Genomic DNA, 24,211 nt, shown 5'->3' on the forward strand with positions numbered 1-24,211 from the left:
TGAGACTCCTCGATCACATCCAACTCTAACATATTTTTTATTTCTTCCGCAACTGCCTCTTGCCGGGCCTCTGGAATTCTATATGGTTTTACATTCACCCGAACCCCTGGTTCCGTCACTATGTCATGTTTGATCGTGTTGGTCAGTCCGGGTAAGGGGGAGAAAAAATCTCTATTTTTCTGCACGAATGCCCTAACGTCACTTTGCTGTGCTACAGACAGGGAATCAGTGATGGGAACGTCAGGTATCACGGGTATCCGGTCTGTTGGAAGTGGGGACGTGGCCAGTAAAGTCTCTCGGTCCTTCCAGGGCTTTAAGAGATTTACATGGTAAATTTGGTGTGGTTTCCTTTTCCCTGGCTGGTAGACTTTGTAGTTTACCTCCCCCACCCTTTGGACAACCTCAAAGGGACCCTGCCACTTGGCTAAAAACTTGCTTTCTACCGTGGGAACCAGTACCAACACTCTGTCCCCCGGGTTGAAAGTACGGACCTTGGCCCCCCCGGTTATAGACCCTCCTTTGGGCCTCCTGGGCTCGCTCCATATGTTCCCGTACTAGGGGCAGAACGGCTGCGATTCGGTCCTGCATCAAGGAGACATGCTCTATGATGCTCCTATATGGGCTGACCTCTCCTTCCCACGTTTCTTTAGCAATATCTAGCAGGCCCCTGGGATGCCTACCATACAAGAGCTCAAAGGGGGAATAGCCTGTGGAGGCCTGTGGAACCTCTCGTATGGCAAACATGAGATATGGTAGCAAAAAATCCCAGTCTCTCCCATCCTTGTCGACCACCTTTTTCAACATACTCTTCAATGTTTTATTAAACCTTTCGACCAGACCATCTGTCAGGGGGTGGTAGACAGAAGTACGGAGATGGGAGATTTTGTACAATCTACACAATTCCTTGGTAACCCTTGACATAAAAGGGGTGCCTTGATCGGTCAAGATCTCTTTTGGGATCCCCACTCGACTAAACACCTGGACTAATTCCTTGTCAATAACCTTGGCGGAGGTGTTACGCAAGGGTATGGCCTCAGGATAGCGAGTCGCATAGTCCAGGATCACCAGAATATGCTGGTGACCTCGGGCAGATTTCACGACCGGCCCCACCAGGTCCATGCCAATCCTTTCAAAGGGGACCTCAATTATTGGTAGAGGAACAAGGGGGCTGCGAAAATGGGGCGATGGTGCTGACATTTGGCACTCGGGGCACGATTCACAGTACTCCTTGACCTCTGCATGCAAACCGGGCCAGAAGAATCTTTGGGTGATTCTCTCCCTGGTTTTTTCGACCCCGAGATGTCCCCCCATTACGTGACCATGAGCCAGGTCTAGCACCATCCTGCGAAAGGGTTTGGGAACCAGTAGCTGTTCTACCTCTTCCTCTCCATGTTTTATCACCAGATATAACAAATTGTTTTTAATTGCCATGTAGGGAAAGGACACCACCCAATTAGGATCCACCGGTTCCCCATCCAACACCTTAACATTTTCCCTGGCATTCATGAGGATGGGCTCTCGCAGCTGCTCGGTACAGAAATCCTCCCTCCTGACCTCCAAGTCGGGTACCACATTTTGGCTACTCTCCATGTCAGGGTCAGGCGAGGTTTCCTGTTCGTTACCCTCAGGCTGGGTGCTAGCTTCTAAGTCCTCCGGTTCCCCAGCCATGGCAGGGAATGGTGGAGGATCTCCGGCCTCCTCGATCCCACCAACAGCATGCCCTTCCCTTTGGCAAAACGGGTCTGGTGAGAGTTCTCGAGTTTCCCCAGTAGGGGGAGCGCTATCTACGGGCCTCCCTTCACTCTCCCATAACTTCCAAAAATGAGGAAAGTCCCTCCCCACTAAGGCTTCATGGAGCAGTGAAGGTACCACCCCCACTGAATGTGTTACACAGCCCCAGGGGGTATCAACCTCAACCACCGCTGTCTGGTAGTCCCGAGTGTCCCCATGGATGCATATTACCCCAATACAACTGGGGTGTAGTTTTGCGGGGTCTACACACACACTCCTGACTAAGGTCACCACACTACCAGAGTCTAGCAGGGCTGTAAGAGGCTTGCCATCTACTGAAATAACGCACATTTGTTTTTCCAGGCGACGCTGACCTGTCGCAACACATGCGACCTGTGCAAACAGAGAAAGGCGTCTTACCCTATCAACATAATCACATTGCATAGGTTCATCATTTAGAGGGCAGTCTGCAGCAATATGGCCTAATGCATGGCAACGAAAACACCGTATTTGCCCTACCCCCAGTCCTCTTACCGGTCCCAAAAACCTTCCTGGCTTCTTTGGCCAGTCTCCAGGTCTAGGACCTACAGTCTCATCTGCTGTAACAACAGTCTTATCCACTCTCCCCAAACTCTTGAACCCCGGAACAGTCTTACCCGAACCGTTGGGAGATCTTGCACCCCGAGACACTCCGAAGTGGGGCGTGGGTGGGTTTATTAAGTCCTCGGTAGCACTGTACCTCTCCACTAGGTCCACCATTTGGGCTGCAGTGTTGGGGTCCCCCTGTCCGACCCACTTTCTCAGGGTAGCAGGGAGCGCAGGCAGGTACCGGTCCATTACCATACGCTCCACAATCTGAGGGCTGGTCAGAGTCTCTGGCTGCAACCACTTCCTGGTGAGGTGGACCAGGTCAAACATTTGTGACCGGGGTGGCTTGTTGCTGGAATAGGACCACTGATGCACGCGCTGGGCCCGGACTGCCATGGTGACACCCAAGCGTGCGAGTATTTCTGTCTTTAGAGTCTCATAGTCCTGGGCCTTATCTGGTTCTAGGTCAAAATAGGCCTTTTGGGGTTCTCCTGTTAGGAATGGGGCCAATAGTCCCGCCCACTGCTCTTTTGGCCATCCTTCGCGGTCAGCGACTCTCTCGAAAGTCGCCATGTACGCCTCAACATCATCCGCCGGTGTCATCTTTTGCAGGTGGTAGGAAGCACGTACAATCTTTGGTTCCGCTAACACCGGAGGTGCGGACCCCTTTTTCAGTTCCACCAGAGCTTCGGCGAACTGTCGGTTCATCTCCTGCTGGGCAGCGTGTTGTGCTGCAACGGCCTCTGCGACTTGGCGGTGTTGTGCTGCAGCGGCCTCTGCGACTTGGCGGTTTGTCTCCTGCTGGGCAGCCTGTTGTGCTGCAGCGGCCTCTCGTTGTGCTGCAGCGGCCTCTGCGACTTGGCGGTTGGTTTCCCGCTGGGCTGCATTGGCCTGTAGCAGGGCCTTTAACATTTCTTCCATTTTCAGAAAAGTGCCTGCATTCTCCACCACGTGTGAGGGATTAGCTCGTGGGGATCACCTTTTCTGAAATCACAGTCTGTAAGCAGGCACTTTCTTTTAAGTCTGGCGGATGCCAGATTTTATTTATAAACACTTTGCAGATTAAAATAAACAAAACAATAAATTAAATCCTTGCCGTCCGGCGCTAAACTAAACAAACAGGATCTCCTCTCTATACAGTGTGGGGCTAGTCCCTGACACCCACAAAACATGTAGTAAAGCAAACCTTTTCAGTCCAGCACTCAGCGCTCCCCTCACTCAGGTCCCTTCCTGAGTTTCAAGCCAGAGCCCTGTTGTGCTCTCTTCCTGGACATTTAAAGTCCAGCTGATTGTGGACTCCAGTGGACCCAAACATCCTAGCCAGGCACAGAGGCTGTAAAACCCGGAATGGATTCCGGTTCAGTCTCTCATGATAGAACGTATGCGAGGTGAAATGTACCTATGATCATGTATCGCACCTTGCATAGCGTCACAATATATATATATATATATATATATATATATATATATATATATATATATATATATATATATATATATATATATATATATATATATACATATATATATATATATATATATATATATATATATATATATATATACTGTAAGATTGGGGTAATTAAACTCAAGTAGCAGGTGCATTTACAATGAGCAGCGCCAGTCCAAACTCTAGATTTAGGGCGTGGCAGCCCACTTTTATTGAGTAAAAGAAAAGTTCATTTATACACCAGTTGCCCACACTGGGGTTTTTCTTTCACAAAACAAGAATGAACAAAAATACCAAGTCACCTGGCTTACGTATTGGCAGCTCTGCTGCTCCTCTTACCAGTCCTTTGACTGTGTCATTCAACTCTTTCACACACTTGGCTCTCTAGCATTTAGTTGCAGTGCCCTGCTGCATGGCTCACCTCTCGCCTAGGAATTGGGGTTCTCCTGACACCCCTGATAGAAGCGGAACCTGACTCCTGGGACCCAGATCCACTGCCTTGAGGCTGGGTCTTCTGACACCTTGATGAGACCTCTGTCCCATGGCTTCTGGCTGGGGCCCCCTGACCCCAGGTGAGACCTTCCAGACACCAAACTGGAAGCTGTCTCCAAAACAAGAGCCATGAGCAATTCTCAGACCTGACTATATAATGACCCTGCACACCTGTGTAGTGAGTCAGGTTGTAGGCATCTAGCAAAACCAGGGCCGGATTAACATAAGGGCTGTTGGAGCTGCAGCTCCAGGCCCCTTCCTCAAGATAGGCCCATTTGAAAAAAAAAAAAAAATCGACTTTGAGGATTGTAGCTCGGCGACCAGGAGTCAGAGACCCCATATTTGGGGGATATGTAGCCGAAGACCTACCCCACCACTGGTCAAAAGGGGTGTAGCGCTACCCCCTCAGGAGCCGCCGATTGCCTTGGGATCGGCACATTAAGCTACCTCCATGTGTTGTCCAGGGGTGAAGGTAGTGAGTAGAGCAATAAGCGAATGTCCAATCTGCAGATGAAGTTTTCTGAATGCTTTATTTCTTGGCCCAACACGACCAACATCAACATGAGGTAGACAGAAAAGGTGGTTGATGTGAAGAACTTTGCAGTATCAGGCTTGGATGAATAAGAAAGCAATCCTGCTTTCAGCAACAATAGTACAGTTCGTCGCCACTCCAGCCAAAGTGGGTGAAGTGCTCCGGGACAGACCCCTGCCACAGGCCTTTAAGGTTGCTGGGAGGACCAGGTCTCTGCCACAGACCTGGCTCTGATGGGGCCTCTGCCACAGGCCTAGAACTTAGATGAGCTAAATAGTTGAGCTTATCCTCCCAGTAAATTTGCGCTAGGGTCACCGGTTGACAGTGGAAGTGTACCTGTCAATGTCCAGGTCACCAGATCCCCGATGGTTCGTTCAAGCCCTTTTGGATAACCTGCCTCCGGGTTTCCTCAAGCCGATCCCCCACCGTGCGGCATACAGCCTGGGATCTCCTCAGTAGAAGGGGGAACCAGTCAGTCACTGGGGCCCCTGTGTGGCATCAGTTTCTCTAGGCCAGAAGGGCCCAGAGTCAGGAACTCTGCATGGTGCGCGACCCCAGGCCAGGTAGGCCATAGTGGTGCGCACACCCCAAAGGAACCAGGAACCTGCGAAGAACCCAGAACAACGGCTTCCGCCACAGAAATACTCCCTCCCAGCATGCACAGCGAGGCCCAACTCCTCGAATTGGCTGCTGGGAAGAAGCGGCTCCGCCTGGATCTCTCTGGTGCCATCTACCGCCCAGGGATGGTACCGCATCCCTGGAAGGCAGCCTGACCCACAGAACAATCCAGATTTGGCGACAGCCAAATTTAGCACAATCAGGAATGAGCGCAACTTACCTCTCTCATTCCCCCACTAACTTTAGCGTAGTGCCCTTACTAAAAATAAAGGGGGCACTACATACTCCCCCCACTTGAAATGACACTGTCCCCAGTGTCCTAAGGCATTCAAGCCTGAATGCCAGCCTGATACCTGCCAAACAGTATAGAAAAGTAGGAAAAATAGGAAAAAAAATTGTAAACATTGGATTACAAATCTTAGTGCTTTTTAAGAACATGGGGCCAAATTCTCAAAAGAGATACGCAGACTTAACTCCATTTTTCTAATTTTACACGGCGCGTATATTTGCGCGCGATCGTCAAAACGACTTAAGCAAAGATTTCCGTATTTTCAGCCGTACTTAAATTAGTTACACCTGCGCATTCCCGGGCGCAAATTACGCTAGGCTCGCCGCTGTTTTTGATAGGCAAAGATGCAAATGAGGGAGTTAGGGCGATTCTCAGAATTAAGTGTGTGTGCCGTATTTTCCGCCCTGTGCGCACCTGTTAGTTTTTCTGACTAAATTTCCACATTATAAAACCAGCCCTAATTTTACACATGCTGTGGAAGGGTTTGCAGAAGGAAGTGACTAGAGGTTACAGCTCTAGTTGTGAAGGTTGTTGTTTAAAAATGCCAGGACCAGCAATGATTTTGACGGCACTTGCTGCCTTACAGGCACAAAGGAGGAGGAGGGCACAGAGGAGGAGGATGAGGGCACAGGCGCGTGTTTATCGGCCACGCCGTGATATTTGGCAAATGCCAGCTTATGAGGTCATCGGCAACTACCGATTTGATAGGGAGGCCATCCTGGAGATCACCCAACTCCTTCATGAGGATCTAATCGCCCCAACCCTACGTTCCCATGCCCTGACACCTCTTGAAAAAGTTATGGCAACCCTCAATTTTTTAGCGAGTGGCTCATTCCAGCGAGCATCTGGAGGTGTGGCTGGGATGGTGCAGTCAACCATGAGTAAATGTCTACATCAGGTGTTCCCTGCCATACTGCGGCGCATGAGCCACCAGTTTGTCATGCCCACCCAGGAGGACCAGCGTGTGCAAGCAATGACAGACTTTTACAATATTGCTGGCTTTCCTAAGATCATCGGGGCGATTGACTGCACCCATGTGGCACTCCAGCCCCCCCATGATACTGAACACCTGTTCAGAAACAGGAAAGGCTGGCATTCGATCAATGTCCAGATGATCGTAGATGCACATGGCCTCATCTGGCACGTTTGTGCCAAGTTTCCCGGCTCGTGCCATGATAGTTTCATACTAAGGCAGACCAAGATCTACAGAGACTTTGAGATGAACGTGTATGGAGACAGCTGGCTGATTGGTGAGTGACATTGGTGTCAGGTATGCCCCCCCCATTATGGAGACATCACAAGGGGCACATGCATGACTAATATCCTCCTGTCTTTTCCCTTACAGGTGACTCAGGATATGCATTGGGACCCCACCTGATGACCCCCTTTAGGAACCCCCAAACACCCGGAGAACGAAAATACAATGAGGTGCACAGCCAGACCCGGGCTATAGTAGAGCGGACTTTTGGCATGCTAAAGTCACGATTCAGATGCCTGGACAAGACTGGGGGTACACTATTGTATTCCCCAGACTTTGTATGCAAAATTATTGGTGCATGTTGCATACTGCACAATTTTGCATTAAGAAGGGGCATGCATGTGGAGATATCTCCTGACCTAACCCCCCACCCAGGCAATCCCCCCCCCCCCCAAACCCCTCTACCCGGTCTGCTGAGGGCCAGGCAATCAGGAGACAACTGTCTGAAGGCATCTTTGCCCAGTAAATGCATCCTAATAATATTTTTGTTTTTGATTTGCCAAGACCAAATCACAGAGATTATGTGACCTTTAAATCTTTATTTTGCTAAATAAATGCACATTACTTATATGCCAAAGAGAATGTTTATTTTTATTTACAAAACGCACATTAATTATCTCACAATGAGAATGCATGAATGCACGTCACTGTGGTCCCTAGCACAGACACATCACATGCACATCGAATTGGATTAGATCCAAGTACCCCCCCCCTTTGGTACTTGGGAGCAGTAACGCCCCGCCACGGCTCCAATTATGTCACTGTGCATTCATACACCATTCAGGAACCTAGGATGACTTCTCCCTGGTCCTGGGGATCCCTACTCCACCAAAACTGAGGGTGACACCCTTATGTTTTCAGGAATGCCATCCCCCCACATTCACACATCATTCACACACATATACCAAATCATAAGTACAGTGTAAAAAAAAAAAAAAAAAAGTACCCCTGCAAATTAGGGATGTTGCCGAGTGCTCCTTCTGGGCTGCCCACGGGCACGGGGACGGGCACGGGGACGGCCACGGGGACGGCCACGGCCGACTGGGGGATCTTCACGGGGGGGGTCTGTGCAGGGGAGGGAGTATTTTCAGGGGGGGGGACTGTGCAGGGGAGGGAGTATTTTCAGGGCGGGGGGACTGTGCAGGGGAGGGAGTATTTTCAGGGCGGGGGACTGTACAGGGGAGGAAGCAGCCTCCCCTGGTGTCTGTCCTCCTGCTGGCCTTCCCTCCAAGGCAACGGCTATCCTTGTCAGACAGGAAGTTATGTCAGCCGTATTGGCCTGCACAGCCCGGGTATTGGCCTGCACAGCCTGGGTGAGGGCAGTCACCTCCTGGGCCACACCTGTTGTGGCGTTCCTCAGGTCCCACAAACAGGTGATGACCCCCACGGAGTTGGTGGCCACGTCACCCAGTGACTCCCTCATTGCACCCAGGCTGCGCTCCACCTTGCTCATAGTTTTTTGTATTGCAGACAGACTGCGGGTCTGCCGGACATTGTCCCTCAACAGACTGACCGGCAGACGCACCAACCCCCCCCTGTTTTCAGGGGTCGGCATCCTACTTGCCCCTGAGGCTTGTGGCCTTGGAGGAGGAGTTGGAGTGAGCCATGGGTGCTGCTGCATGTTGGAGGAGGGTTGGAAGGGGCGACCCATGATGGTGGCCTGACTTCTGGGCGCCTGTGGGGTTCCCTCAGGGGATGATTCAAAGGTCATATCTTGGCCCATCATTATTTCCTGCCCAATCAGAATATTGTCATCTTCCTCCCCCTCATCCTACTCCCACTCAACATCCAAATTAGGGGAGTTGTGGGCACTCCCCTCCCATGGCGAATCCTGCCCTTCTTGGGACTCTGCATGAGCCTGTCTTGGGGGTGGTGCAGCAGCCTGCCCTGATGGGCCTGCAACCTCCTGACCTGATGGGCCAGCAACCTCGTGACCTGATGGGGCTGCCACCTCCTGGGCTGATGGGGCTGCAACCTCCTGGCCATCTGGGGAGGACACAAAACAATCACAGGTTGTTGGATCCATACACTTGGCACATCTTCCCTTCCCCCACCCACACATGCTAATCACCAGATAGAAATTCCAAAAAATTACCTGTCCTCATAAGAGGATCATTGTCAAAGCCAGGCAGGCCCACCACCTGCTGTGGGTGGAAACACTGGGCCACTGCCCATTCCTCCTCACTCATCCTGACTGGGCAGGGTCCCCCTCCTCCAGTGCCCCTGGTATGGGCATGCAGCGTTGCCAGCTTGTTCCGGGACACGCTCCTCAAGTCATTTATTTTTTTGAACTCCAGCGATGGTCCTGGTCTCCCCCCCCCCCCCCGCCGCATTGATCCGATCGGTGATCTTTTGAAGGATCTCCTTCCTCCTGGCCGGGGTGGTGGTGTGGCTCTCAGGGCCATGGAGAAATCGCCCAAATTTAATGACGCCCTGAGCAAGTATATGCTTCTCTGCCGGTGAAAAATTTAGCTTCCTGCGCTTGGGAGCCATGACAGACAACACCCAGCAACAGGGAACTCACCCAAAAAACAAACAACAATACACACACACACCAAAGAAAATACAAACAAGCCAAAATAAAAAATAGACAGACAGCTACTATTAATTCGAAAACAAACAGGCAAAAAAGGAAAACAAAAAATATAAACAAAACCCAAAAAAAACTATTATGAAAAACAAACAGGCAAACAATCAAAACAAAAAACAAATGAGCAAAAACAAACACCAACTATACCCTCCAACTCCACAAACACTTTTCTCACAAAACAATCTTACCAACAAACACTGACAAACGTTCAAAGCAGAAGCAACTTGCTTTAGGAAGGGAACACAGGGAAATACTTTTGCAATTGAAGTGTGTTTGACTGGGGCTATTTAGACACAGGGCGATCTTCAAACTAAGTACGCTTGGCCTTTTACCTATCTCACTGATTGCGCTGACCAAAGTTCTGCACATGCGCATTGAGGTCCAGATTCGTGCGCGCATGCGCAGTACGGCCGGCACTTCATTTGCATGGGGTCACGGCTCATTACAATGAAGCACGCCCACTTCATTCCCACTTGCCATAACCACGCCTTACGCATTGAAACTTAAGTTAAGGATGGCGCAGTTTTGTGCGCAAATGCACTGAGAATACGGTAGTTACGACACCAACTTAGGGCGCCGTAACTTAAATGACATAAGTTAGATAATCCTAAATTTACACATGGTTTTGAGAATTTGGCCCATGACATCACAAACATACACAGCCCTAGCTATCTATGCTGCCCATGATAGTAGGTGGGTCCATAACCCGCATAAAAATATAAAAGAGAACATACAAAAAAATACATCCTAATATATTAAGAACATTCACTATATACAGTTCTCCAAGATTGGAATTGAAACTGCACACTCAAGCCCGAGCATGAAATTTCCCTTCCTCCCAGGGAGTTTAAATGTAAGTGCCAAGCATAATTTACTTTACTCTGTTGCAAGAAATATAAAAGAGAAAAACCATGGCCCGGATTCAGATACATTGGCGCATATTTATGCCGGCGTAGCGTATCTTTTTTACACTCCACCGGAGCAGTGCGGAGAGGCATGTACTGTATTCAGAAAGCCATTACTCACCAAGATGCACCAGCGTAACGTATTTTCGACGGCGTAGGCCAGGGTAAGTGTAAGTGGGTGTCACCCCATGCAAATGATGGTCCGAGCGTGCCGCAGTGGTTTACGTCGGGCGTATCTTAAACGGCGCATACGCTGTGAGGTGGACGAATTGGCCGCACCCATCTGCGCATGCTCACAACTACGCCCGGCGTAACCCCAAGGAAAACGCTGGCCCACTGCCTACGCCCAGTGCATAAATACGCCCAGACATGCGCCCGTCAAGTGCAAAAGTACACAAGCATTTTTGGGTGCTAGTACTTTTGCATTTGGAGCCATTACTGCACCAGTAGTGACTACTAAGGATCGGAGGAAGAAAAATTTCAGCCCTGAGGAGAAGGCAATTATTATCGAGGGCCTCTCCAAGTACGGCGCGTGCCTCCATGGGGCACTGAGTGGCACGACCAGCAAGGTCCAGAAAGATGAGATCCTGCTGGAGATTACAACGCAGGTGAATGCCCTTGGCGTAGAGGTTAGGACCCCCAGGGACATAACAAAAAAAATCAATGATCTGCGGCGTCTGGTGAAAGAGAAGCTGGCCACGATCAGGAAGCATGCCAGGGGCACAGGAGGTGGACCAGCCACTAAAATCACCCTCACTTCTGGAGCAGGTGATTGCCCGATGCCTAGAGAGGGAGCAGGTTGAGGGCCTTGAGGACAGGTAAGTGTGTTTTATCTTCTCTCTGGAGTGTATCATGTGTGGGGGTGGAAGGGAACATGTGACAAGTGTGTGGGTCCACCAACATGTAAATGTTTTGTGTCATCCACAGATGTGCTGGAGGGAGCTGGGCCGTCTTCGGCTGCTGGGTGACCCACGCCATCCCTTGAGGAGAGTGCCCCCACCTCACCTCTAGAGGAAGTAGAGGTGGAGCACGTTTCTATGGAGGAAGGTTTCTACCTTATTGAGGCGACCCCCAAACCAGGAACCTCACAAACCTCCTCCCCTCTCAGGGATAGCCCCTCAAGGGCCTCCTCCCCCCTCAGGGATAGCCCCTCAATGGCCTCCCCCCCTCAGGGATAGCCCCTCAAGGGCCTCCTCCCCCTCAGGGATAGCCCCTCAAGGGCCTCCTCCCCCCTCAGGGATAGCCCCTCAAGGGCCTCCTCCCCCCTCAGGGATAGCCCCTCAAGGGCCTCCTCCCCCCTCAGGGATAGCCCCTCAATGGCCTCCCCCCTCAGGGATAGCCCCTCAAGGGCCTCCCCCCCCTTAGGGATATCCCCTCAAGGGCCTCCCCATCCAGCCGGTCCCAAGCCTCTCCTGCCCCCAGGAAGGCTACCCGCAAAACCAGGGGTGATCCGGATGCCATGGAGGAGAATCTGACGGGGGACCGCTATATGGGTGCTTTAGTTGGTGACCTGCACCGAGTGGCAGAGAGCCTGGCCTCCTTGGCCCAGACCCAGGCTGCCTGTACCTTGGCTGCCCAGCAGGCCCTCACCCAGCAGGCTGCTCAGACAACCACAATCACTGACAGCCTGCAGGATGTGAGTGGAAACAGCGCAGCTATTGTGACGTGCCTGGGGGAGCTGCAGGCCACCACATCAGGCCTTGTTACAGAGGTCAGGAGCCTGGCACAGGCAGTCCAGGCAAACACAGCTGCCATGCAGGTGGAGGGGAGGAGCCTGGCAGTGGCCATACAGGCGGAGGGGAGGCAGACACTGCACCACCAGCGCAACACCACCACCCGCCAGCTGCGGATGCAGGCGGAGACCAATACCTTTCTCCACCGCATTGCCCTGGCATTAGAGGGCAGGCAGCCAGCCAGGGAGAGACCGGGGGATGATCCTCCTGCAGATGCCCCTCCCCCACCTGAGGCTCCCCCCAGTCAACTGAGGCCCAGGAGCCGTGGCACCATGCCTAGCCCACGACAGGGTAGATGACTGAATTTTTTTATTTTTATTTTATGCTCACGTGATGAGTTTTTTTTTATTTGTTTATACTCAGGTGATGAGTTTTATTTTTATTTGTATACTCAGGATATGAGTTTATTTATTTTTGAAAAGTATGCTCACGGTGAGGAGTGCAGGCTACAGTGTGACTGGTGTGTGAATGTGAGGGTGACATACCTGCCAGTAAGGTGTGTCACCCTGGGTCACCCTGTGTCACCCTGGGTCGTCGGGGAGATGTTATCCCCACGACGTGTGAATGTGGTATGAATGGACAGCGACATAATTGGGGCCTTGGCGTGGCGTTGCTGCCCACCATGTAGGACTTGGGCTAATCCAATGTGAAGTGGATGTGGTGTGTGTGAGCTAGGGACCACAGTGGTGTGCATTGTCCTTGTGCCATGATGAATGTGTGTGTTTAACGTGCAAAGATGCGTTCCACGAGGCAACTCCGACTGCTGTTCCTTCAGCAGACGGGGTAGCCTCAGTTAGGGAGGGACTGTCTGGTTCGGGGGTCAGGTCATCAGGTATGTCAATCTCCAGGCCCTTTCTCATGGCGTAGTTGTGCAGCACACAACATGCAACGATGATCTGGCACACAGTTTGCGGAATACAACAGGGTCCCCCCGGACTTATCCAGGCATCGGAAACGGGACTTCAGGATGCCAAATGTGCGTTCCACCACTGCACGGGTACGTATGTGTGCAGCATTGTAGTTTCTCTCTCCTCTGGTTTGGGGATTCCGGTATGGAGTCATGAGATGGGGCCCAAGTGCATATGCCGAGTCACCTGGAAGGGAAAAGACAGGGGGATGTTAGTCGTGCATGTGCCCCTCGTGATGTCTGCATCATGGGGTCGGTCAGTCATGCCTGACTCCTATGTCACTCACCAACCAGCCAGCTGTCCCTGTACACGTTCTGTTCGAATTCTGTGGGGATGTTGCTTTGACGGAATATGTAGCTGTTGTGGCTGGCCCCTGGGTGTTTGGCACGGACGTGCCATATGAGGCATTGGGCATCGGCTGTCACCTGTACGTTGATGGAATACCAATTACGATTGCGGTATATGTGCTCTGTGGCATGGGGGGGCCGTAGTGCCACATGTGTGCAATCAATGGCCCCCACAGTGCGTTGCCGCAGATGCTCATGGGTGGGTTTGATGATGTGGTGGGACATGTGTCTGAGGATTGCGGGGACAACCTGGTGCACGCATCTGCTCATGCTGGATTGTGACATCCCAGCCACGACTCCACTTGTTCATTGAAAAGATCCACTTGCAAGGAAATGCAGTGTTGCCAGTACCTTGACCAGTGGCTGCACTGCATGTACGTGATGTGTCTGGCTGGTGATGTCATCATGCAGGGTTGTGGCTAATTCCAGGATGGCATCAGAGCTGAATCTGAAGATGCGATACACCTCAGAATCACCCATGCCAAAGACGTTCATGCGTGTGTGGTATATCCTCTCCCGTGCCCTCCTACGTGTCCGTAGACGCAGTAGTCGTATGACCATGGCTGCCCCTGGCATGTTGGCAGACAGATGTGTTGTCCTGCAAGTGTAGTTGCTCGGCTCGTCCGTAACGGTGCTGCTGCAGCTGCTCTCCAGCTGACCTGTGCAAGTCTGGTACAAAGTTACCCCTGCTTTATGAGGAGTAACTTTAGGCCGGACGTACAACTTACGCGCACCGCGCGTAGCCTGCGCCGGCCAAACGTACGTTTCTGAATCGCCGTATCTCCCTCATTTGCATATTTGAATAGGAAATCAATGGGAGCGCCAGATGCGTCCAGCGTAAATATGCGCCTCTGATACTCCGGCGTAGGAAATTTAGGTCGGTCGGAAGAAGCCTATTTTCAGGCGTATCTAGTTTTCTGGGTACGGCGCACAGATACGACGGTGCAAATTTACACCTACGCGGCGTATATCGAGATACGTCGGCGTAAGTGCTTTCTGAATCCGGGCCCATATATACATTTTTTTTCCTGCAATAGAATGTTGCAGAACACTGCCCCTAGCGGTCAGTGCGCTGGTACTGCGGCAGTCCAAGTTCAATTGCAAAGAAGTAGCAGCAAAAAGGAAGTAAGAAGATAAAACATTGATTTTCTCGCTGAATCTTCCTGCACTGCTGTAGAGAAGTTGGCAAGGACCCCCTCTAACTGACTGAACCCAACCCCTCCAAAGTTCTTCACATAGGCCGCAATGTGGAACCAGAGAGGCCAGAGGGAAAGGGGAAAACAGGGAGAATAAACACAATAAACACAACTTGAGTGGGGGCAAACCCTTGTCCAGAACTTCTTAAAAGTTAGTAGGTCAGATAAAACTGACATGCAGCTCACTTATAAAAGCACAGGTCCGGCAAGATAACAATGTCACCAGTTGCTGTGGTCGTGGTAGTTGAAAACACCTGGTCCTCTCTCCCAGGAGAATTCAGCACGACCCGATCGCTGTAGATATGCCAGCCCCAGCTCCAGGCTTGATGACAGCGCTCAAAATAGACATTCAAATAGGACAGGCCCAAATCTGCACCCACAAGAATACGGGGCACTTTTAAGTGTGCCAATATAGCCTCCTGGCACCAGGCTTCCGGTTCCTGGTTAATCTGCTTTAACAGGGAAGGTGGCACGTATGGGTACTCATACCCGTGCTGAGCAGCAACTCTCTGGATCACCAGGCGTTGCAGACTGGCCAAAGTTGGCAATGTTCGTGGGTCCCCTCGTCCTGGCAGCACAATAGCATCAGGTGCCCTTTTTAAAATGGGAACAACAAGGGTCACAGGGGTGGTGAGTGGAACAGGAACAGCATTTAACTCACCGATTCCCCAGGTCAGCTGCGGGATGTTCACGGATGGCTGTTGAGACCCACGCGATGTGCTCCGGCCGGAGCGTTTCTTCCTCCTCCGAGTTCCGTAGAAGGCACGGGATCCTCCGAAGCCCTGTGACTCTGGGAACATAGGCCCGAACATAGAGTCATGGAGACAGCGAGTCGATGTCCGAGGAGTTTAATTCCTCAGCCGGTAGAAGACCGCAAGGTTTGGATACAGGAAGGTCCCTTGGCCAATTCGGCCAGGAGTGGCTGGGAGGTAGGCCTCGACCGCAGCTGCGGGAGGCTGGAGCAGGTCCTACTCCAATAGAGGCATGCCACACGGAGACCGCTGTAGAAGTGGTGGTCTCCGAGGTGGTCTCGGCCTGTGTGCTTGTCACGTCCGTTAGGCTGGTCACGCTGGTTGGGTCATCTCCGGTCATAGGGCTTACCTCCGGAGAGCAAGGTGGCGGGGTAGCCGAGTGCTAGGTCAAGGTTGATGAGACTGAGATTACCTCAACGTTGGGAGCCTCCGGCTCTACGATCTCCACCGACGGGGATGGTTCCGGCCTTGTGGCTTCCTCCTCCGCCGTGACGACAGCCGTAATAAAATTCACCCTGTACTCCTTTGGAGTTTTAATGGGCAATGTGGTGACAAGGCCCGGCACTTCTGACATCGGGCAAATGGCTGGATTTTCACGGACAACTCCTCGCATTGAGGGCAGGATAGTCCCAGCATCTCCGTTCCTCCGCTCGACAGTAGCACAAACTGTCCCTCTGTGGACAGGCGAATACCTGTGTAAGTCACAGGCACTCTAGGCGGTGCAAACATGCTGAGAACCCCCGGTGAGGTGGTTGGAGGCCTCAATCGTGGAGTGTCAACACCCAGTTGTAGAAAAGCAGACATCACCACCACAAGGTTTCTCCTTCTCACTTGCTGGTGGGCGGTGTTCTGCTGAAATGGCGTGAAGACTCTGTTATACGTCTCACGCAGGGGTGGGTGGCTCCTCCCACTTGAAGAACTTGTCCAGGCACGTTTCAGGCGCGTGGGGTGCTGCACGTACACCCAAGCTTAGCTGTGTGAGCTTAACTCCCTCGTAGCCGATCAGTTCAAAACACGACACTCTTCGTAAATCTATTCTTTAGTAAATCTTGTACTCACAATTTTTTTCCTTGTTGCCGGAGGCAACAGCCGAATTTCCGGACAAGCCCCCACCTGTAGCGCTACCCCCTCAGGAGCCGCTGATTGCCTTGGGATCGGCGCATTAAGCTACCTCTATGTGTTGTCCAGGGGTGAAGGTAGTGAGTAGAGCAATAAGCGAATGTCCAATCTGCAGATGAAGTTTTCTGAATGCTTTATTTCTTGGTCCAACATGACCAACATCAACATGAGGTAGACAGAAAAGGTTGATGAAGTGAAGACCTGCAGCAGCACCGTTACGGACGAGCCTGGCAGCCGGAGTGCCACTTTAAGGTTGCTGGGAGGAGCAGGTCTCTGCCACAGACCTGGCACTGATGGGGCCTCTGCCACAGGCCTAGAACTTGGATGAGCTAAATAGTTGAGCTTATCCTCCCAGTAAATTTGCGCTAGGGTCACCGGTTGACAGTGGAAGTGTACCTGTCAATGTCCCGGTCACCAGATCCCCGATAGTTCGTTCAAGCCCTTTTGGATAACCTGCCTCCGGGTTTCCTCAAGCCGATCCCCCACCATGCAGCATATAGCCTGGGATCTCCTCAGTCGAAGGGGGACCCAGTCAGTCACTGGGGCCCCTGTGTGGCATCAGTTGCTCCAGGCCAGGAGGGCCCAGAGTCAGGAACTCTGCGTGGCGCGCGACCCCAGGCCAGGTAGGCCATAGTGGTGGGGCCCGCGATGTGCGCACACCCCAAAGGTGGGTGCTGTACCTGGAACCAGGAACCCGCGAACAGAAATACTCCCTCCCAGCATGCACAGCGAGGCCCAACTCCTCGAATTGGCTGCTGGGAAGAAGCGGCTCCGCCTGGATCTCTCTGGCGCCATCTACCCCCCAGGGATGGTACTGCATTCCTGGAACGCAGCCTGACCCACAGAACAATCCAGATTTGGCGACAGCCAAATCTAGCACAAACCGGAATGAGAGCAACTTACCTCTCTCATTCCCCCACTAACTTTAGCATAGTGCCCTTACTGAAAGTAAAGGGGGCGCTACAGGGGGCTGCTATCATTTATGGTTCCGGAGATACGGGGCTGTTTGTGCAGCCTGTCAGAAGCTACATACAGAGAGGCCGATTTAAATACAAGTGTAGCGCCCCCTTACTTTCAGTATGGGCACTACGCTAAAGTTAATGGGGAATGGGAGAGTTACTTTGCTCCCATTCACAAATTGTTTACATTTCGGGACTTCTGTCATTCCAGAAATGTCCACTGGGTCAGTCTGTGGTCCAGGGATGCAATGCCATCCCTGGCTGGCAGTTGGCACCAGTGGGGTTCTGGCAGAGTGAGTTTTCCTCAGCAGCCAATTAGAGGAGTTTTTCCCTTGCAAGGCATGCTGGGGAAGGGTATATCTGTGACAGGTGTCATGTGTTCTAAAATCTTCGCGGGGTCCCGTTCCAGGTGCGGCATCCACCTTCAGGTTGCGCGCATCCATGGACCCCGCCAGCGTGGCCCACCTGGCTAAAGTTGCAGACTACTTGGAACCTTATCCGGAGGTACAAGGGGACTCCAGTGACTTACTGGGTTCCCGGTTCTATTGAAAGGATCCCAGGCTGGGTGCCGTACAATTGGGGAGTCGGTTTGAGGAGGACCCGGAGGCAGGTCGTCCAACAGAGCCTGAACTAACCAATTGGGGATCCGGTGACCAGAGTACTGACAGGTATGTTTGCTGTCATCTGGTGACCAATGCAGAAATCTACTGGGAGGATTCGCTCCATTCATCTACCTAACTAAGTTATTGTAATTGCTAGCCTGTGGCAGGGGCCCTAGAGCCAGGCCTAGAGACAGGCCTGTTCCTCCCAGAAATCCTAAGTGACATCTCGGCTGCCAGGCTCATAAAAAGGGGTCTGTCTGGGGGCACTTTACCCAATCAGTTGGAGTGGCGACGAGTTACAAATTGGTACTATACAGAGCAGTACTGACTGCTCCATTTAATATCCAGACCTGATACTGCAAGGTTTTCTCTCTCTTTCTTCATCAACCTTGTTCTTCACAATTTATGTTGATGTTGGCTGTGTTGGCCTGGAGAAATAAAGCATTGGAAAAAAACTTTATTCACTGTCTGGACCTTCGCTCACTGTTTGTCTCTACAACTGCACCCCTGGGCCATATCAAGGTAACTCAATATGCCAATCCCAAAAACAAACCAGCGGCTCCTGCGGGGGTAGCGCTACACAAGCTGACACACTCTGCAGCAGACTGAAAGGATGAGATCACAGGGCTTTAAATAATTATTTGTATATTATTTATGGTAATTAACCCCTCGCCACCCAGACCAATTCTGACACTTCTCTCCTACATGTAAAAATCATCATTTGTTTTTTTGCTAGAAAATTACTCAGAACCCTCAAACATTATGGGCCAGATTCACATAAATTGGCGCATATTTATGCCGGCGTAGCGTATCTAATATACGCTACGCCGACGTCGCGCAGAGAGGCAAGCACCAAATTCACAAAGCACTTGCCTCCCAAACTGCGCTGGGTTCCCTCGGCGTAAGCCGTCGTAGGTAGAAGTGGGCATGAGCCATGCTAATGAGGCGTGACCCCATGCAAATGATGGGCCGAGTGCCATACAAGTAGATAAAACGAACGGCGCATGCGCCGTCACGTGGGCGTATCCCAGTGCGCATGCTCAGAATCACGTCGGAACCACTCCCTAAGATACGACGGATCATTGCCTACGACGTGAACGTAACCTACGCCCAGCCCTATTCACGTACTACGTAAACAACGTAAAATACGACGGGTGTGTTCCCTGGTCCATACCTTAGCATGAGATGCGCCTCACATATGGGGAATAACTTTATGCCGGACGCACGACTTACGCAAACCACGTATATTATGCACCGGGCGCAAGTAGGTTCGTGAATTGACGTATCTCCCTCATTTCCATATTTGAATTGGAAATCAATGGGAGCGCCACTTGCGGCCAGCGTAAATATGAGCCCACGATACGCCGGCGTAGGAAAGTTACGTCGGTTGGATGAAGCCTATTTTCAGGCGTATCTCAGTTTATGGGCATGGCACATAGATACCACGGCGCATGCTTACACTTACGCGGCGTATCTCGAGATACGTCGGCGTAAGTGCTTTGTGAATCCGGGCCTATATATACAGTGAGGAAAATAAGTATTTGAACACCCTGCTATTTTGCAAGTTCTCCCACTTGGAAATCATGGAGGGGTCTGAAATTGTCATCGTAGGTGCATGTCCACTGTGAGAGACATAATCAAAAAAAAAATTCCAGAAATCACAATTTATGATTTTTTAACTATTTATTTGTATGATACAGCTGCAAATAAGTATTTGAACACCTGTCTATCAGCTAGAATTCTGACCCTCAAAGACCTGTTAGTCTGCCTTTAAAATGTCCACCTCCACTCCATTTATTATCCTAAATTAGATGCACCTGTTTGAGGTCATTAGCTGCATAAAGACACCTGTCCACCCCATACAATCAGTAAGAATCCAACTACTAACATGGCCACAACCAAAGAGCTGTCCAAAGACACTAGAGACAAAATTGTACACCTCCACAAGGCTGGAAAGGGCTACGGGGAAATTGCCAAGCAGCTTGGTGAAAAAAGGTCCACTGTTGGAGCAATCATTAGAAAATGGAAGAAGCTAAACATGACTGTCAATCTCCCTCGGACTGGGGCTCCATGCAAAATCTCACCTCGTGGGGTCTCAATGATCCTAAGAAAGGTGAGAAATCAGCCCAGGACTACACGGGAGGAGCTGGTCAATGACCTGAAAAGAGCTGGGACCACCGTTTCCAAGGTTACTGTTGGTAATACACCAAGACGTCATGGTTTGAAATCATGCATGGCACGGAAGGTTCCCCTGCTTAAACCAGCACATGTCAAGGCCCGTCTTAAGTTTGCCAATGACCATTTGGATGATCCAGAGGAGTCATGGGAGAAAGTCATGTGGTCAGATGAGACCAAAATAGAACTTTTTGGTCATAATTCCACTAACCGTGTTTGGAGGAAGAAGAATGATGAGTACCATCCCAAGAATACCATCCCTACTGTGAAGCATGGGGGTGGTAGCATCATGCTTTGGGGGTGTTTTTCTGCACATGGGACAGGGCGACTGCACTGTATTAAGGAGAGGATGACCGAGGCCATGTATTGCGAGATTTTGGGCAACAACCTCCTTCCCTCAGTTAGAGCTTTGAAGATGGGTCGAGGCTGGGTCTTCCAACATGACAATGACCCGAAGCACACAGCCAGGATAACCAAGGAGTGGCTCTGTAAGAAGCATATCAAGGTTCTGGCGTGGCCTAGCCAGTCTCCAGACCTAAACCCAATAGAGAATCTTTGGAGGGAGCTCAAACTCCGTGTTTCTCAGCGACAGCCCAGAAACCTAACTGATCTAGAGAAGTTCTGTGTGGAGGAGTGGGCCAAAATCCCTCCTCCAGTGTGTGCAAACCTGGTGAAAAACTACAAGAAACGTTTGACCTCTGTAATTGCAAACAAAGGCTACTGTACCAAATATTAACATTGATTTTCTCAGGTGTTCAAATACTTATTTGCAGCTGTATCATACAAATAAATAGTTAAAAAAATCATACATTGTGATTTCTGGATTTTTTTTTTTGATTATGTCTCTCACAGTGGACATGCACCTACGATAACAATTTCAGACCCCTCCATGATTTCCAAGTGGGAGAACTTGCAAAATAGCAGGGTGTTTAAATACTTATTTTCATCACTGTATATTGTTTTAGCAGACACCCTAGGGAATAAAATGGTGATCTTTGCAACTTTTAATGTTACACTGTATTCGCGCAGCAATTCATAAATTCATTCATAAAAAATAAAAAAACTCTAAAGTTAGCACGATTTTGTTTTGCATACTAAGCGATGCTTTAAATTTTTTTTACAGGTTACATGTTTAGAGTTACAGAGGAGGTCTAGTGCTAGAATTATTGCTCTCACTCTAACAATCGTGGCGTATGTAACCTGTGTGTATCTGGCTCTGATACTAGCCAGTGCCTACCCAGGGACTGACTAGTATCTCTCCCCAGCCTGTCCCCACACACCCTCTCACCTAATGACCTGTGGATGGGGAATCACTCCTGCAGTGTTATTGTGTTCTGCCAGTGAATACAACGATCAGTGTTGCTAACTATACAGTGGGGATCGAAAGTTTGGGCACCCCAGGTAAAAATTTGTATTAATGTGCATAACAAAGCCAAGGAAAGATGGAAAAATCTCCAAAAGGCATCAAATTACAGATTAGACATTCTTATAATATGTCAAAAAAAGTTAGATTTTATTTCCATCATTTACAAAGTTTGGGCACCCTGCAGAATTTATAGCATGCACTGCCCTCTTTGCAAAGCTGAGACCTGCCAGTGTCATGGATTGTTCTCAATCATCGTCTGGGAAGACCAGGTGATGTCAATCTCAAAGGTTTTAAATGCCCAGACTCATCTGACCTTGCCCCAACAATCGGCACCATGGGTTCTTCTAAGCCAGTGGTTATCAACCTTTCTAGTGCTGTGACCCCTTGATAAAATTTCCCAAGTTGTGGGGACCTCTAACAGTAAAATTATTTTCGTAGCATGGGTTATCAGCACCCGAGGCAAGACAAGTCATTTGCGCCCCTAACCCACGGACATTTAGTGCTCCCTGAGTCCCTTCCACTCCTACAGAATTAAAACCCCTTATGGTACATTTGAGGATGTACCACTCTTTCTTTTTTCTCCTTTCTTTCCCTTTTTTTCCCCCCATCCCTCTCTCTAGCCATCTATTTTCTCTATTTTTATACCTTCTCTTACTCCTTGGTGGGGGGGGGGGGGTAATAGGATCAGTGGCAATGCTGGGGGGAGTTCTGATCAGTCAACTTAGGTGCTCTTGATCAAGGTCATCTGCTGATCTGAGAACTGTAGTGGGGACTTTTAATGGCAACTATAATCACAGGTAGTGTAACGTAAGAAACTATGCCTAAATCAGGAGATAGGGTCTCCTCCAGCCTCTTCCACTTCACATTCCTCACGTCAGCTGACCTCTAGTCTCTGCCCCCCAGCCGTAAACTGAATGCATGGCTGCGGGCTCCAGGAACAGCCCAGGATTCGGTGACCCCTTGCAAATCATCATTTGACCCCCAAGGGGGTCCCGACCCCCAGGTTGAGAACCACTGTTCTAAGCAGTTGTCTAGAAAACTGAAAATGGTTGACGCTCACAAAGCTGGAGAAGGCTATAAGAAGATAGCAAAGCGTTTTCAGATGTCAATATCCTCTGTTCGGAATGTAATTAAGAAATGGTAGTCATCAGGAACAGTGGAAGTTAAAGCAAGATCTGGAAGACCAAGAAAAATATCCACAGAAAAGCTTGCAGGATTGTGAGAAAAGCAATTCAAAACCCACGTTTGACTGCACGATCCCTCCAGAAAGATCTGGCAGACACTGGAGTTGTGGTACACTATTCCACTATAAAGAGATACTTGTACAAATATGGTCTTCATGGAAGAGTCTTTAGAAGAAAACCTATTCTACGTCCTCACCACAAAAATCAGCGTTTGAACTTTGCAAATGAACATATAGACAAGCCTGATGCATTTTGGAAACAAGTTCTGTGGACCGATGAGGTTAAAAGAGAACTTTTTGGCCGGAATGAGCAAAGGTACGTTTGGAGAAGAAAGGGCACAGAATTTAATGAAAAGAACCTCTGTCCAACTGTTAAACATGGGGGTGGATCAATCATGCTTTGGGGTTGTATTGCAGCCAGTGGCACAGGGAACATTTCACGAGTAGAAGGAAAAATGGATTCAATAAAATTTCAGCAAATTTTGGATGGTAACTTGATGCCATCTGTGAAAAAGCTGAAGTTAAAGAGAGGATGGCTTCTACAAATGGATAATGATCCTAAACACACCTCAAAATCCATGGGGGATTACATCAAGAGGTGTAAACTGAAGGTTTTGCCATGGCCTTCACAATCTCCTGACCTCAACATAATTGAAAATCTATGGATAGACATTAAAAGAGCAGTGCGTGACAAACAGCCCAGAAATCTCAAAGAACTGGAAGACTTTTGTAAGAAAGAATAGGCAAAGATACCTCAAACAAGAATTGAAAGACTCTTGGCTGGCTACAAAAAGCGTTTACAAGCTGTGATACTTGCCAAAGGGGGCAGTACAAGATATTAACTCTGCAGGGTGCCCAAACTTTTGCAGACGCAATTTTTTTGTTTTCTGTAATTTTGAAAGTGTAAATGATGGAAATAAAATCAAACTTTTTTTTACATATTATAAGAATGTCTAATCTGTAATTTGATGCCTTTTGGAGATTTTTCCATCTTTCCTTGACTTCGTTATGCATATTAATACAAATTTTTACCTGGCGTGCCCAAATTTTCGATCCCCACTGTAGCTTGCAGCACTGATTGTTTTGGGAAAAGCCTGACAGGCTGGTTGTACTCAAGTCAGATAATAGATTGACTTGTGTAAAACCAGCTAGCCTATACATAGATTGACTATGGCTTGTCTCTGCTTAATTGGCGGAATTTCAATCCATATATGGCATGCTTAACCACTACGCAGTCCCTAAACATCCTTCCACAAACCTTTACATTTTTCCTTCCCAGATTCCTTCATCCTCCTCACCTGTACATAGTGCTCACTGTCATACCCTCCACACTCCTCTCCTGTACATACTGCTCACTGTCATACCCTCCACACTTCTCTCCTATACATAGTGCCCACTGTCATACCCTACACACTCCT

The 24,211-nt window shown here is 49.9% G+C and overlaps 1 protein-coding gene across 1 annotated transcript in view; it reads right to left on the reverse strand.

Annotated features, from left to right (window-relative positions):
• The window catches only part of HSD17B1 (hydroxysteroid 17-beta dehydrogenase 1), a 384,740-nt gene that overhangs the window by 341,536 nt on the left and 18,993 nt on the right, over positions 1-24,211 (reverse strand). The window lies entirely within an intron of this gene.

This window comes from Rana temporaria, chromosome 12 (genome assembly GCF_905171775.1).
Source record: "Rana temporaria chromosome 12, aRanTem1.1, whole genome shotgun sequence".
NCBI classification, from domain to species: Eukaryota; Metazoa; Chordata; class Amphibia; order Anura; family Ranidae; genus Rana; species Rana temporaria.